The sequence below is a fragment of the Phacochoerus africanus genome, chromosome 7 (genome assembly GCF_016906955.1).
Source record: "Phacochoerus africanus isolate WHEZ1 chromosome 7, ROS_Pafr_v1, whole genome shotgun sequence".
Classification (NCBI taxonomy): domain Eukaryota; kingdom Metazoa; phylum Chordata; class Mammalia; order Artiodactyla; family Suidae; genus Phacochoerus; species Phacochoerus africanus.
The window spans coordinates 4,554,789-4,570,043 of record NC_062550.1 but is presented as its reverse complement, the minus strand read 5'-3'; positions in this window follow the sequence as shown (position 1 = coordinate 4,570,043).

Genomic DNA, 15,255 nt, shown 5'->3' with positions numbered 1-15,255 from the left:
AGCTCAGGACCTGGACCCTGCTTACACCTCCAGCTCATATCTGATACCACTCACACCAGGCCCTGTGTCCTCAGAGCCTTGCAGAGGCAAGGATGACTTTCGCATACCTCGTCCACTTCGGCCAACTCCTACTCATCCTTCAAAACCCACCTCATCTGTCACTCCAGGCAGCCATTCCAGATGTGGGTTTCCACAGCCCCCTTGTTGCTGAGAAGCACCTTACCACCGCCCCCCCCCCCCCAGCTGTCTACAGGCGTAACTCGAGATTGTGCCCGGCTTCTCCCTGGACCACCCATGGTCAGCATTCATCGGGGCCATGGATACAAAGGTCCATGGTTGGTTGCAGAAGGGGTAGGCCTTGAAACCTTAGCAGCAATGCAGGGAAGAGGCCAAGGCTTTCTTCCCAGCCTGCTCCTGGGCCTTGGCTGCTCATTAGGGAAGAGCCAGGGTCCCCTCTGCCAAGTCAGCTGAATAATGTATAAGCCTCTTACATGAAGCATTGGTAAAATATTTCGGTGGAGTCAAGATTATTCATCAAAGCTGGCGTCGTGCTGGGCTGCCCTTTCCTCAGGGCGTCACCAAGGGAGATGGCCTTTCTTAAAAATAGAAGTGTCATTACAGGCTCTCCGTCCAAAGAGATTTCCAAATGCAAATCCCATCCTCCCACTGCCTCGCTGAAAACGCTTCCACATCTGCACACTGGCCACTGGCTGGTCGCCGGTCTCGGGATAAAACCTGAGCTCCTCACTGTTGGTGTCCAGGCCTGCAGGACCCTGCCCTCTTGGCTCCCCAACTGGTGCCCTGCAGGGGCCCCCCTCTGCTCCCTGTCCCCGAGGAAGTGGCATTAGAATGGGGATGGCTAGAACCTGATTCAAAGGAAAAGAAGGCAAAAAGCATTTCACGCAGAGGAGACAGGCACACCCAGTCCAAAAGCGGGAGGGAGCTTGCCCATTGAAAGGATCATTTCCTGGGAGTTCCCGTGTGGCTCAGCAGGTTAAGAACCCAACTAGTATCCGTGAGGATACAGGTTCAAACCCTGGTCTCGCTCAGTGGGTTAAGGATCCAGTGTTGTTGTGACCTGACAAAGCTTGAATCTTGTGTTGCTGTGGCTGTGGAATAGGGCAGCAGCTGCAGCTCTGATTCAACCCCTGGCCTGGGGACCTCCATGTGCCACAGGCGCAGCCCTAAAAAGAAAAATAATTTATTATTAAAACACTTTACCTACTTCCTTTTACTTATTTTATTTTATTTTATTTGGCCCGGCCAACGTCATGCAGAAATCTCCAGGCCAAGGATCGAACCTGAACCACAGCAGTGACATGAGCCACAGCAGTGACAATGTGGGATCCTTAACCTGCTGCACCACCAGGGAACTCCTTTTTCCTTTTTAAATGCGGTTACCAGGAAATGTTAAACTACGTTTGCAGCTCATGTTATGTTTCTATTGGATGGAGCTGGTGCAGTCCAACCACAATATTTTATAGATGGGAAAAGTGAAGCCCAGAGAGGTTAAGGAGCTTGGTCAGGGTCACACAGAGGCATGAGAGCATGGAGTCATGAAACTGAGCCCCCTCAAAAGTTTGTAGAGACAATCCAATGTCTCACTCAGAAAACGTGAGCGGGGCGTCTTGTGTTTTAACAGTAACGGAGGCTGAAGGCTCTGCAGGCCTCCCACCCCCAGGAAGACGCCTGCCTGATTTTCTCAGTGAGGGGCTTTTGCACAGAGAGGAGAACAAAGAGGAGGAGGGGGGTGCCCCAGGGCCGAGGGCAGTGAAAGCCTGGGTCACCCAGCCCCTTCCTCCCGCATGTCTGAGGGTGCTGGAGACAGGTGGGAGCAGGAGGATGTGGAGAAGATCAGCCACCGAGTCCTCCTCGCTATAAGCCTCACTGTCCAGGTCAGCAAGCTAGAGCTCAGGCTGCACACCGCGTTGCTGCAAGGGTTCACCGAGATCATGTCTGTTACAGGTCAGGTGGGAAAACACACCGACAGATAAAGCAGAGACCTTACAGACTCCTAAAATGCAGAAGCCCCAGCCTTGGAGCCAGCTTCAGGCATAGCTTGACCCAGAAGCTCTCGTGATGCTGACGGGGGTCTGCCTCGCCTTCCATCAACCAACTCTGCACCCCTGTATCTGGCGGGCTTCAGAAGATTCACCACATGGAAGGACAGGGAGTGGCGAGAAGCCCAAGGTCTCCCCCGCTCCCCCACACCTAGCCCTCCCAACCAATGTCTGTCACTCAAAAATTATTGCAAAGCAGAGAATCATTTTTAAATGATACATAGATTCTTCTGGCGTGGGTGCTGCAATGTTTAGAAACTTACAAGTTGGCCAACATGTGAATGCACCAAATTATTCAATTTAATTGGATTAGTCAATTATTAATTATTCAATTCTTCAGTTGGATACTTTAAAATGGTTAATACCATCGACTATAATGGGAAAATTAATATCACTAAAAAATGGTCAATACTATTCTGTGTGAACTTCATCTCAATTTTTTTTAGCAATTTTTAAGACACATGCCCTCAACTTAACCCTCTGAGGTCAAATTGAAAATATCTGATGATGCATCCTTTCGATGTGGGGCCTCTGCTTTGGCTGCGCTGGGCACAGCCTCCCACTGGCATTTCTTAGAGCGTTTGTTGCCAGGAGCCTAGCTCCCGGTGAATTGTCTAGTTTCTAGTTTAGGTTTCTTGCTAAAGGAAAAAGTTATACATCCAAAGCAGTTAGAGCACAGAATTCCTTCTGGATTTTTTTTTTCTTTTTAGGGCCTTAGCCGCAGCATATGGACGTTCCCAGGCTGGGGGTCAAATTGGAGCTGTAGCTGCCAGCCGACACCACAGCCACAGGCAGCCACACCAGATCCAAGCCGAATCTGTGACCTACACCACAGCTCATGACAACGCCAGATGAGCTTCACCCACTGAGCGAGGCCCGGAATCGAACCCGTGTCCTCATGGATACTAGTCAGGTTCCTTATCACTGAGCCACAATAGGACCTCCAGCCTCTGGGGCCAATTCTAACTCAGACTACCTGGGATAGAGGGTTCTGTTAACTGCGGCCACAGCAGAAGAAGTTTCAGCTCTTCAGCTCTGGTTGCCCCTGGGAAGTGAAACAGGCTCCATCCCCCCACCCCCACCGCCAATCTTTTCTCCTCGCCTGGCTTCATTTCTTGGTCCAGACATTTGCAAAGGTCAAGGGACTGTGTTTTGGTGTTGGCCTCTTTTCACCCGTTTTCTGGGCCTCAGGGGTCTCCGCGAGCGGGAGTTTTCCAATTGTTTCATTGATGACGTCTGCCCTCTGCTTCTTTGCTTTCTCCTTGCAGAACTGCAGTATTTGGATGGTTCCTTCCTGGCCTTGGCCTCTAGTGTTATGGTCTTTTCTATTTTCTATTTCTGTGTCTGGTTTTGCTCTGCTGTCTTCGTTTTTGAAGGAAGGTATTCTGGGACGGACGCATGCTTTTCCTTACAGTTGTCTCAATGGTTACGGAAGCAAAGGCTTAACAAACAAACCCAAACCGAAGAGCTTTTAAACTTTCCAGAGAAAATAAAACCAAAGTAAAAGTGCAAGAATGAGCAGCACTCATGCACATCGGGGAGAAATTCCAACCAGGAAAAGGATCCTATGGACACCTGCAAGAAAAAGCATTCAGTAGTTCCTCGGGAGCCTAGCAAGATGTGAACACCGACCATACAAAGACAACTGGGATATTTTGGGGGGGATGATGAAAAGGAAGAGGCGAAGGAGGGGTGGCGAGATGCAAAGCCTGGTGCTGCCGTCTCTGCGATGGCATTCTATGCCGTTTCCAGCTTGTCTACTGAGTTTTTCGTTTCTGCTGCAGTATTTTTATTTCCTCAGAAGACTTCGGTTCTCTGAATGTTCCAGGCTTAATGGCATCTGGTTCTGTAGAAGGAGCTCTTTTTCCTCTTATTTTCACTGCGCGCATCAGTGAAAAGCGTCACGTCCATTTCTCATGAACCTGCCTTGCCTGTGACCCCACGGCTCCACTTCCAGTCATTCGTCCCATTAAAAACCAAAAGCATGTGTCCCCATAAAGACATGCCAAAGAATGTTGAGAGCACTTTGTTTGTAAACAGCCAAAACCTGTTAGCAGCCGATACGTCCATCAGCTGGAGGATGGGCCAGTGGAGCATGTTACACCTAAACAGTGGGATGCTGTCCAGCCAGAAAGGAGCACTGCTGGCATGCGTGACAAGGCAGGTGACACTTCATAGCATCATGCCGAGCGAGGAGGGCGGCTCCGAGAGAGTGAGTGGCCATTTCTGTGACCCTGCGAGCAGACAAACTCATCAATGACCATAGAGATCAGAGCCGGGTTGCCTGGGCAGGAGGGGGGCGGCAGGTGCTGGACCAGGGACTGACTGTGACAGGGACTGGCCGGAGGTTGACGGGACCATTTGACACCTTGGGGGGGAGTGTCGTTTGGGTGTATATGTTTGTCAGAACTTATTAAACTGCCCTCTGAAGATCTGTGTACCAGAGTTGCCAATGTGGAGCAGCGGAAATGAATCCAACTAGTATCCATGAGGATGCAGGTTCGATCCCTGACCTCGATGAGTGGGTCAGGGATCCGGTTTTGCCGTGAGCGTGGTGTATGTCACAGTTGTGTCTCAGATCCCACGTTGCAATGGATGTGGTGTAGTCCTGCAGCTACAGTTCCAATTCGACCCCGAGCCTGGGAACTTCCATATGTCGCCAGTGCAGCCCTAAAAAGCAAAAAAAAAAAAAAAAAAAAAAGAGGAGGAGGAGTTCCTGTCGTGGCGCAGCGGAAACAAATCCGACTAGGAACCTTGAGGTTGCAGGTTCGATTCCTGGCCTCGCTCAGTGGGTTAAGGATCCGGCATTGCCATGAGCTGTGGTATAGTTTGCAGATGTGGCCCAGATCCCACGTTGCTGTGGCTGTGGTGTAGGCCAGCAGCTGCAGTGCGGATTCAACCCCTATGCCGCAGGTGCAGCAGTAACAACAACAACAAAATTAAATTTAAAAAATTCCTTTAAAAAAGAAAACAGACAGAAGGTGCTGGCTTTGAACCAGGAAGAGAACCATCACCAGGAGGTGGCCGTGCTGGTGCCTTGATGTCAGACTCCCAGCCTCCAGAACTGTGAGAAAGAAGTAGCTGTTGTTTCCAAGCCAGCGGTCTGTGGTGCTGTTATAGCAGAGGACGGAGGCCAAGGGCCTTTGTTTCAAATAATCCTCCTTCTCTTGCTTCCAGAGATACTGGTGGCACCAGTTTCTGAGACCTTTGCTACCTCCCAGGCTTCCACCCTGCTGGCCGAGCGTCTGACCTGCCTGGTGGGTCATGGCTCGCCCACTGGTTTTCCAGCTTCCAAAAGGCTGCTCTGGTCTCCTCTTTTTCTCTTTGTACTTGAGAGCACTGCCTTAACAGTGATCTTCCCATGGTTTTAGGGAGATTTGAAGAGCTCACTGTTCATGCATATGTCTAGGCCACCATCAATTCCCAGAAGGCTCAGCCTGTGCTCGGTTCTGCCATCGCCAAGAAAATTTTCATCCTCATGGTTGCAACATGGCTGCTCCTGCCCGCGGCACCAAGTCCGCATTCCAGGCGGAAAGAAGAAGGGTTTGTGTTCTGGCTGAGACCATCCCCCTTTGGTGGGAGAGCATGCCAGCAGATGTCCTCTCAGGTCACGTGGCCTCTCCTAGCTGCTAGGGAGCCTGATGACATCTATTTTTAGGCCGGCACGTGGTCACACCAACAAAACAGGTTCTGTTTAAGGTGGAGAGTCTTTATTTCCACATCTTGCCTGGACCATGTGCCCATTCCTGAGCCAGTCACTGGAGAGATGGAACCCCGGACTGCTGGCCCCGGTTAAATGTCCACTCACCCCCCTAACAGCTGAGGGGTTCGGAGACGGCATAGCACCATGGGCAGGGACCACTGATCCCAGAGGGAGGTCCAGGGCCCGATGCCTTGAGCGCTCCCAGTGGCCCCAACGTGGGGGAGAAGGGCCTGCAGAAGATGCCCATAGAAGAGGCGCTGCTCGTTCCTTCCCAGACTGCTCCCCACTCCCGAGCCTGTCCTGACCCTGTGCGGGCCCTGCCCCCGCCCCCGGGTTGGAGCTGGAAGGGAGGTCCCTCTCTTCGCTCTTCGTTGAGCCTCGTGCAAAGGTGACGGTGGACCTCTGGGCGGATGATCTCACCCCTTTCCCCAGGCAGCATCAGTTCCCGAGTGCGGCACACACACGGAGATGCTAACAATAGCCAGGCATGAAGCCGTCCTGATTGGAGATGCTAAAAGTAGCAGCTCCTTTCAAAGCCCCCTCAGGGGAGAAAGGCAAAGCAATCAGCGCTGCAAGGGGGGCGGGGAGGGAGGGAGGGGGAGGAATGTGAAGGGCGTCTGGAGGGTGAGGCCCGAGCCTTGGGGACAGCTGTGGCCGTCCAGGAACACCAGGTCTGCGCTCTGCTACCCGCTTCCCCCAGTGAGGCCGCAGGCCCTGCTGGCCCAGTCAGCTCCCTCTCCTCCTCATGCTGGCAGGTGTTTGGCCATCTCCCTAAGACCCTCCTACTGTCCAAGCCCCCACTTGAAATCTTTCCCCCCCGCCCCCGAACACTTACAAATGAGAAAATGGTGTCCCTCTCGTCTCTTGATGCTCCCCCATGCTGGGCAGGACAGCCAGGGGCTTGGCCCACGGCTCTAGGACTAGCCTGCCTGGGTTCAGATCCTACCTCCGCTCCGTACTGGCTGCTGACCTCCAGCAGGTGCCGTATCCCCTCTGAGCCTCAGTGTCCTCATCTGTAAAATGGGGCTACTGCTGGTACCTGCCTCGTTATCTTCATGGTTGTGAAGGCAGAGTGAGGACGTTCCCCTCGAGAGCTGGGACCGGAGCCTGGCGGGTGGGGAGCGGAGGCAAGGTCGGCTGCCAGCGTCTCCGTGCACAGCGCAGGCCTGTAGCCACCCGGCCGCATGGGGATGAGCGCAGAGCCAGCCTTTCCACACCAGGGTCTGGACACTTGCCCGGGGCCTAAGTGCAGGGTCTGGAGCTGGAGGTGGTCCTGAGGGGCACTGGGTGGGGGTGGGCAGACAAGGATTTGAGCCTGGAGCCCCAGAGCAGGGGCCGACGCCCTGAGCACTCCCAGCCTCGGGAGCCCAATCCCGCCCCGGCCTCCACGGGAAGACCCGCCTCCCAGGCCAGAGGTCTGCACTTTAGCAAATTGCTGATGCCACCACGGGATGCGGTCCTCAGGGACTTGTGACCTTGCTGGCAGCGCCAAGTCAGGGCTGGGCACACTGCCTCCCTGGGGACAGTGTCATGACCAGGTGCCCAACAGGGGCCACAGCACCCAGGCTCCCCCAGGCATGGCCAGGGGTGGCACGTAGGGGCCTTGGTGCGTTTCTTCTCTCCTGCCTCTGCACGTATGCCACCCCCCCAACACCTGGCACCCAGGCCTGGCACACAGGGAGTCCCTGAACAGTCAGAGGCCAGCCACACGTGGGGCAGGGACACAGGCCTCCCCTTTGCCCTCATGCCCTGCCCCCTCCACCGTCCTCCAAGGACAGTCACGGGGCCCCTCTTTAGATGCGGGGTGGGAGCCTGGGAGTGGTGGCTGTGCTCTGGCTGGTTAGCGAGGTCTGTCTCTGTGCCCCTGTGCCCACGGCAGCCCCCACCCCAAACGCATCGCTGGGGAAGTGCTTCCTGGTGCCAAGGTCTGTGCCCACCTCCACCTCCACCTCCCTTCTGCACGACAGAAGGCGCCCAAGGGTGACACGGGCCCTCAGAGAGGCCCAGCAGCCTGCTGGGGGGGCGGGGTGTCACACCTGCCCGAAGAGCAGATGTGCAGGCTCCCCAGTCCCGTCCACCAGGGGCTGACCCCAAAATGACGGCAGAGGCCCTCCGCACATGTGAACGGCCCAGGGTGCCCGGTGTACTCTGTGATTGTTACTGTAGGCAGTTGTGTCGCGGGGCAGCTGCACCCGGCCTGTGCCCTGCTCAGGGGTGGGGGCGGGGTTGAGGAGACAAGAGGAGGAGGCATGGCAGTATTGGCCCCAGAGACACGCCCTCTCAGGGGCCAGGACGGGAGGCCGAGGGCATTCTGGAGGCAAAGGCCACCTGGGTGGCTGAGGCAGTGCCAGCAAAGGAAGGTTTCCCATAGGTGCTGGCATTCGGCTCCACCTGGAAGAAATTCTTTCCAAGAGGTAGGTAATTCCAGAGTTCCCACTGCAGCGCGACGGGATTAGTGGCGTCTCTGCAGCGCCAGGACGCAGGCTTGATCCCCAGCCTGGCACAGTGGGTTAAGGATCTGGTATTGCTGCAGCTGCGGTGTAGGTCACAACTTCGGCTCAGATCTGATACCTGGCCCGGGAACCCCATACGCCGCAGGGCAGGCAAAAATAACAAATGAAAAAGAGATAGGCAATCTGAAATTAGGGCAGAGAACCTTTGGGCAGGGATGGCATGCCTGTTGCCAGGGACTGTGTGACAGGCAGGGTGGAGGCCGCCTGGAGCCAGGACACGCTGGGCTGGTCCCCCAAGCCAGGCAGGGCCTTGAAGGCAGACTCGGGGCAACTGGGGTGACAAGCAGGCTTCTATGGGGCGCTCAGCTGAATAACAGCCCCAAAGATAACTGCGCCCTAATCCTCAGAGCCTGGGCATCTGCCACTTTGTACAGTGCTTGGAGCTGCTGCAGACGAAAGGCTCAGGGTAGCTCATCATTACAGCAGGATGGGGTGTCAGCAGCTGACACGGTTCAGGGAACCCACCTGGGGTACCACCCGTGGCCAGACCACCCACCAGCCAGCTGCTCTGGCGTTCAGTGCACCGCTGCCCCGGCCGTCCCCCAAGGCCCGTGATGCCAGGCTTGGTCATGAAGTGACCTTTTTTTTTTTTTTTAGGTCCGCACACGTGGCATATGGAGGTTCCCAGGTGAGGGGTCAAATCTGAGCTGTAGCTGCCCGTCTACACCGCAGCTACCCAAAAAGACACGGTCCAAAGATGTGGGCCAAAAAGACAAAAAAATTTTTTTTAAATGTTAAATAAATGAAAACAGCCTGAGAGAACCAGACTACCACGATTCTGCCACCCAAACCAATCGCTACCCTGAAGGTAACAGCTGCCCACACGACACCACAGCCTCCTGTGATTCCCTGCAGAGTGAGTAGGACCTGAGGTCAGAGCTGCACGCGGGGCGGTGCCAGGACGAGGCAGGGGGCAGAGCGCTGATGGGAGGGGGACCCCGGTCAAGCAGCCCCCACTCTTCAACACACAGGTGAAGGAAAACGCAGACGGAAACACCCATAAATCAAGAGGGATGCGAAAGATATAAAAGCTTGAAAGGATGGATGGCTTCTTTTGGGGGGATAAGAAACGCAAGAAAGGGATGCTGCAGAGGTCAGAACAGAGGTTGCTTTGAGGAAGGGAGAGACTGGGCCAGGCCTGGGCTGTGGCGGAGCCTCGGGGCAGCTGGCAACGTTCGCATTCTTTTTGTTTGTTCATTTGTTTTAATGGCCACAGCCACAACGGATAGAAGTTCCCAGGCCAGGGACTGAATCTGAGCCACAGCTGCGACCTATGCCACAGCTGCAGCAATGCCAGATCCTTAACCCTCTGCTCTGGGCTGCAGATGAACCCACGCCTCCGTATGGACCTGAGCCACCGCAGAGGCAACACTGGCTCCTTAACCGGCTGCAGCACGGAGGGAACTCCAAAGGCACTCATTCTTTTTTTTTTTTTAGGGTTGCACCTGCGGCATATGGAAGTTCCCAGGCTAGGGGTCGAATCGGAGCTACAGCTGAGGCCTATGCCACTGCCACAGCAACAAGGGATCTGAGCTGTGTCTGCGACCTACACGACAGCTCATGGTGTCGCTGGAATCTTAACACACTGGGAAAGGCCAGGGATTGAACCTGCGTCCTCATGGACACTAGTTGGATTCGTTTCCGCTGTGCCGCAATGGGAACTCCAGTATTCTCATTCTTGACCTGGGAGTTGGTTACAACCGTAACTCATTAAGCTACACATTTATTGTGTGTGGTTTTCTAAATCCGTGTCTTAGTTTACACTCAAAGGCTTTTAAAGAAGCTTCTCCAGAAACCTCAAGATGAACCAGGAAGCCTGGCTTGGAGCTTGGCTGGGCTTTGAGGAGCCCAAGGGCCTCGTGGACCCTGGGCACCACCCAGGGCAGCAGGGCTGAGACCAAGGCGGTGGTGCCACTCCCTGTGTAAAATCCAGCATGGCCTCAGCCTGGCCCACAGGACAATGACAGAATCAGGAAACACACAGTGCCCGTGGACTGACCCTCGCTCCTCCAGCCTTCAGGGTTGGAGAGCACCCACCCCCGTGTGACATCTCTCACCTGGCTCCCGTTTTCCTTACCGAACCTTCGCAGAGACACTCGTCAAGACCTTCGTAATAATTAATGTGATGGCACAATAACCCTGGTTATAGCGGGGGTCATTATTTAATTAGCACGGACGGTATGCCGCTGCACCTCACAAGGGCCCTGAGGGGCCACCTTATTAGGCCACAGCACCAAAGAGGGGCCTGGTGTTCAGAGTGGGGAGGCAAGCGGCCGGTCCAAAATCAGCACCCACCCAGAGGCTCGGGTTCCAGCCGCCCTGTGCCAGGCAGCCTCTCCAGCCTGTCTGTGGCCACGCCACGTTCACGCTTTCCCCTGTAGCCCCAAGCGCCACCTGTACTCCCAGGCCGAGGCTTTGGCCAGAAGTCCCCTTGGCCCTCCCCTGCTGCCTGCCTGCCACCTCCCCTGGGAAGCCCTCCCCGATGACCCCTGCCCCTCCTCCCACTCTGTGTGATCACCACCCTGGTGGGCACCCGTGGTCCCCATCAGCCTGTGAGGTGCTCGAGGCCTGGCTTATGTCCGGGTCCCCAGTGCCCAGAACCAGGACTCCAACCCTGTGGAGCCCCCCAGAGGCAGCAACAGGAGTGAGACCGGGCAGGCCAGCCAGAGGGGGGCCCTCCGACTCGGCCCCCGGCTGCCAGGGCCACTCCCGGGAGAGAAATAACACGAGGCCGAATCGATCTGCTCTGAAAAGCAAAGTCGCAAATACGAAAGGCTTTATCGCCACCTGTCACAGATGCCTCAGCAAAGACCATCCGGACCCAGCCAGCTCCCGGGGGGGAGCGCGTTCCAGGCGGAGATGTGAGCCTCGGAATCAAATGAAGACACCCACCGCTGTGACCTGAAGATAACGATACTCACACGCCTCTCAGCCCATTCGGCTCAGAACTTGGACCCCGGGCTGGGGATTATCCCAGCCCTGCACTGAGAGGACACAAAAGCGGTGCAAAGCTCATGGCCTCGGAACCCAGACCTGGAGGTCCCGGCTTCAAAATGGGATATAAAACTGTACTTACTGTGTGGAGAAAAGGGAACCCTCCTCCACCGTTGGTGGGAATGTGAACTGGTACAGTCGCCATGGAAAACAGTGTGGAGGTTCCTTAAAAACCTGAAACGAGAATACCATACAATCCAGCAATCCCACTGCTGGGCACCGATCCAGAGGAAACCATAATTTGAAAAGATACAGGCACCCCAGTGTTCACGGCAGCACTAGTTACAATAGCCAGGACGTGGAAGCCACCTAAATGTCCACCAACAGATAAACGGATGCAGGTGTGGTGCTTGTCTACAGTGAAATACTACTCAGTCATAAAAAAGCATGAAAGAATGCCTTTTGGAGCAACGTGGATGGACCTAGAGAGTATCATACCAAGTAAAGGAAGTCAGACAGAGAAAGACATATACCATATGATATCACTTATATGTGACTCTAATTTAAAACAATACAATATAACATTTTCAAAACAGAAACAAACTCAGTGTATGGTTACCAACGGGGAAACTGGGGGTGGGGAGGGATAAATTAGGAATGTGGGGGGGGGGATAAATTAGGAATGTGGGATTAACAGATACGCACTACTCTACAAAAAGCAGATAAACAAGGACGTGCCGTACAGCAGAGGCAGCCATAGTCAATATCCTATAAGACCTGTGATAGAAAGAAAATGAAAAGGAATAGGTAATAGAGGTATAGCTGAATACCTTTCACACCTGAAACTCTGTCAATCAACTCCACTTCAATCAAAATAAATAATTAACTTAAAAAAAAACCTGTGCTTATTGCCATGATAATAAATGCATAACAAACTCCCCAGAACCGAGGGGCTTCAGACATGTGTGCTTGGCTCACAGTTCGGCACTTCAGGCTGGGCTCTGTGGTGAGGTTCTTCTGGTCTTGGCCAGGCTCAGCCACGTGGCTGGCGGGCAGCTGGCACACGGCCCGGCTGGAGGCGTTCCCATGGCAACAGCACAAGGTGCGGAAGACACACGCTGCGAGAGACCTGGGCTCAGCCCGGGCACGTGGCCACTTCCGCTTCGGTCTGTTGGCCAAAGCAAGTCAGAAGGCCATGGGCACCCCTTTGCCCCCGAAGAGAGGCAGGGCCGCCTGAGAACGCTGAGGCTCAGAGAGGCAAAGTGATCTGCCTCTGGCCACACAGCTGTAAATAAACTGTAGGACAGGACTGGAACCCAGCCTGCCCGCCTCGTCCCACTGCCCCAGCGAGTGCATGTATGGACGGGGGGCTCTGAATCAGCAGCCAGGGTCAAAGACATGGACACAGGCTGGAGGTCCGGTGAAGGGGCTGCTCCTGCTGAGAACGGTGACTCATGACGACATCCTGCATCTTTCTTCACTTGTTCCTCTAGTCAGTGCCCTGTGTCCCTTTGGGGTCTTTGGAGCCATGCAATCCCTCCTCAGTGACACCCTGCAGTCCCTCGTGTCTCTGCACATGGCATCTTGGGGGAGGGAGGGCTGAAGCAGAGTTTGATGGAATTCAGGGTGCAGTAGTGATGAGACCCTGGGGTCCCAATGCCAGACTCTGGGAAGGCCATTTTGTTGCCGAGATCCTGGGAGAAGCTTTGGGCATCACAGCTTCCCGTGCTGGGGTATGCGGAAGGTGGGGTGGGGGGCAGAACAGCAGGGAAAATGACGTCACCCCAGGACGGGCCCCCAGGATAATGACTCCACCTAGAGGGCAAAGGTCCTATCTCTTGGCTCTCCCATCTCCCCCAGTGTTGCTCGGCATGGGGTGCGTTGTCATGGTGATGAGATAGATGCTGAGCAGAAGGGAGCTTGTGATGGGAGCTGCAAGTAGAAGGACAGTTCCCACCAGGAGGGTTCCCACCACTCCTCTGCTCTGCCTGGCCCACAGCTGCCACCACCTCCCTGCGCCCCCCACGCCCCAACCAGGAGACCTGCACTGAGCTCCACAGCATCCCTCTCTCCCTGGGTACCCTCGGTCCCAGCGCGGGCTCCAGCATCTCAGAACGCCGCCTCGGCAATTTGCAGGAGCATGTACCCGACTAATAAGTGGGTGACTGGATCCATTGTTCAAAAGTTATCTTTAGACAAGAGCATTTATCAAGTTTAATTAATACGTCAAGGACTCCAGGGCGAGAAATGGCTCCAAAGGCAGTCCTGATAATACTAATTTTTCTACATTAATGCCAACTTGGCACCCAGCACTGAGCAGGAAATAGACCATGAGTGCCACTGCCACCCCAAAAGGAGACGGTCTCCCGCCCTAAATCAAAAGAAACCTGTTGTGGACACCTCTGTGGTGGGCGGGCAGCTGAAAGCCCAGCAGACAGGGAACTTCTGCTGCTCCCTGGCTGGGAGGTAAGGTTGCCACCTGCGAGGTCCTCCCACCCCTTCAGCAGTGTCCTCACATCAGCTTGGTCTGCTTCCCAGAGGTTGCAGAAGCAGCAGCTGAGGTTCAGGGAGGCGCCAGGACTGGTCCAGGCCAGAGGGTTAAGTGGAGTCTGGGGCCAAGACCCTCCCGCTTGCCCAACCTCCAGGCCAGCAAATGCTGGCTGGGTGCTTACTGAGCCCCATGCTAGGTGGTGGGTCTGCGGCCGCGGACTAAGCCATCAAGGCCACGTTCTCACGGATCTGACATTCTCCTGGGGGGTTCAGACGATGGGGGGGGGGGAGAAAAGGAGGAAGAGGGCGGGAGAGGAGGAGCAGGAGGAGGGGGAAGAGGAAGAAAAAGATGACCAAGTCTGCACACACTGATAAGATGCCGAGAGAACAGCTTATTGGTCAACAGACGGAAGGGGTGAGAGGCCACTTAAGACGCGCTGAGCAGGGAAGGGGGCTCAGGGCAGGGGACATCTGGGAGAATGCCAACACGAGGAGCAGTCAGCACGAGAGGTCAGGGGCAGTGGCACTCGAGGCAGAGAGAAGAGCCAGTGCAAAGGCCCTGAGTCAGGGCGGAGCTCGGGGGATGGAGGAGTCACGGGGAAGCGGGGCAGCCAGAGCGGCATGGAGGAAGAAAGCCAGTTCCCAGCCCTGGAGGAGGGAGGCAGTGGATGGGACTGGCCTGTGACCCAGGTCCTATGGGGACGGATATGCCAGAGGAAATGGCTCCTCGTTGATTCTGCAGGCCCCGGAAGCCTTGGAGGCACGGCCACTCTGGATGCCCCGTGCGGAAGCCTGGTGGATGGTGAGCTGGGATGGAGCCCGAGGAGCCTGTGAGGCGGCCAGGTGCCTGTGTGCCAGCGGAGGTCTGCTAGAAAGAAGTTCAATATCGGGGGACCCTCTCTCAATCCCATGAGAGGGACCACCCCCCAAGAGGTGCAGCCAGGCACTCAGAGACCCACAGCCACCAGCCCCAGGCTGAAATATGGGCCAGAGCGCGATGGTGAGGTTGCCCAGAACAGAGGCACTGCCTCCTGCAAACATGCGGAGACCAGAGGCGGCCCCCCAAGGCATCTCAGAGGGGAGAGTTGGGAGGCTGCTCCGCGCAGAAGGATGGGGAGAAGGGAGGCCCACCTGGGCACCAGATTATCATCACGGAGAGTTAAAGCACGGATGCTGGAGCCTCAACCCAGGCTGACATCTGCTCCCCAAGCACCAGAGCTGTGACCTTGGGCAAGTCACTTCACCTCTCTGTGCCTCCACGTGTTCAAATCTAAAAAGGAGAGGAAATCTCTGACTTGGATTTGTTGTAAGGAGCTTAACAACCTGAGACATGAGAAGTCCCAGCCCTGCGTCTGCCCCGGAGCCTCAGCAAACAGAGCCAATGGTGCAGCCAGCAAATGCTTGTGGGCGATTCTCTAGTGGATCCTGAGACTGTTCCCCTGAAGGATGCTCCACAGTGCAGACAAGAGGGGCCCCACAAGGGGAGGCACTGCCTTGTGGGAGTAAAGCCGCCTACAGGAGAAGGATGCAAAAGCCAAGCCCGCTGTATAGCTGA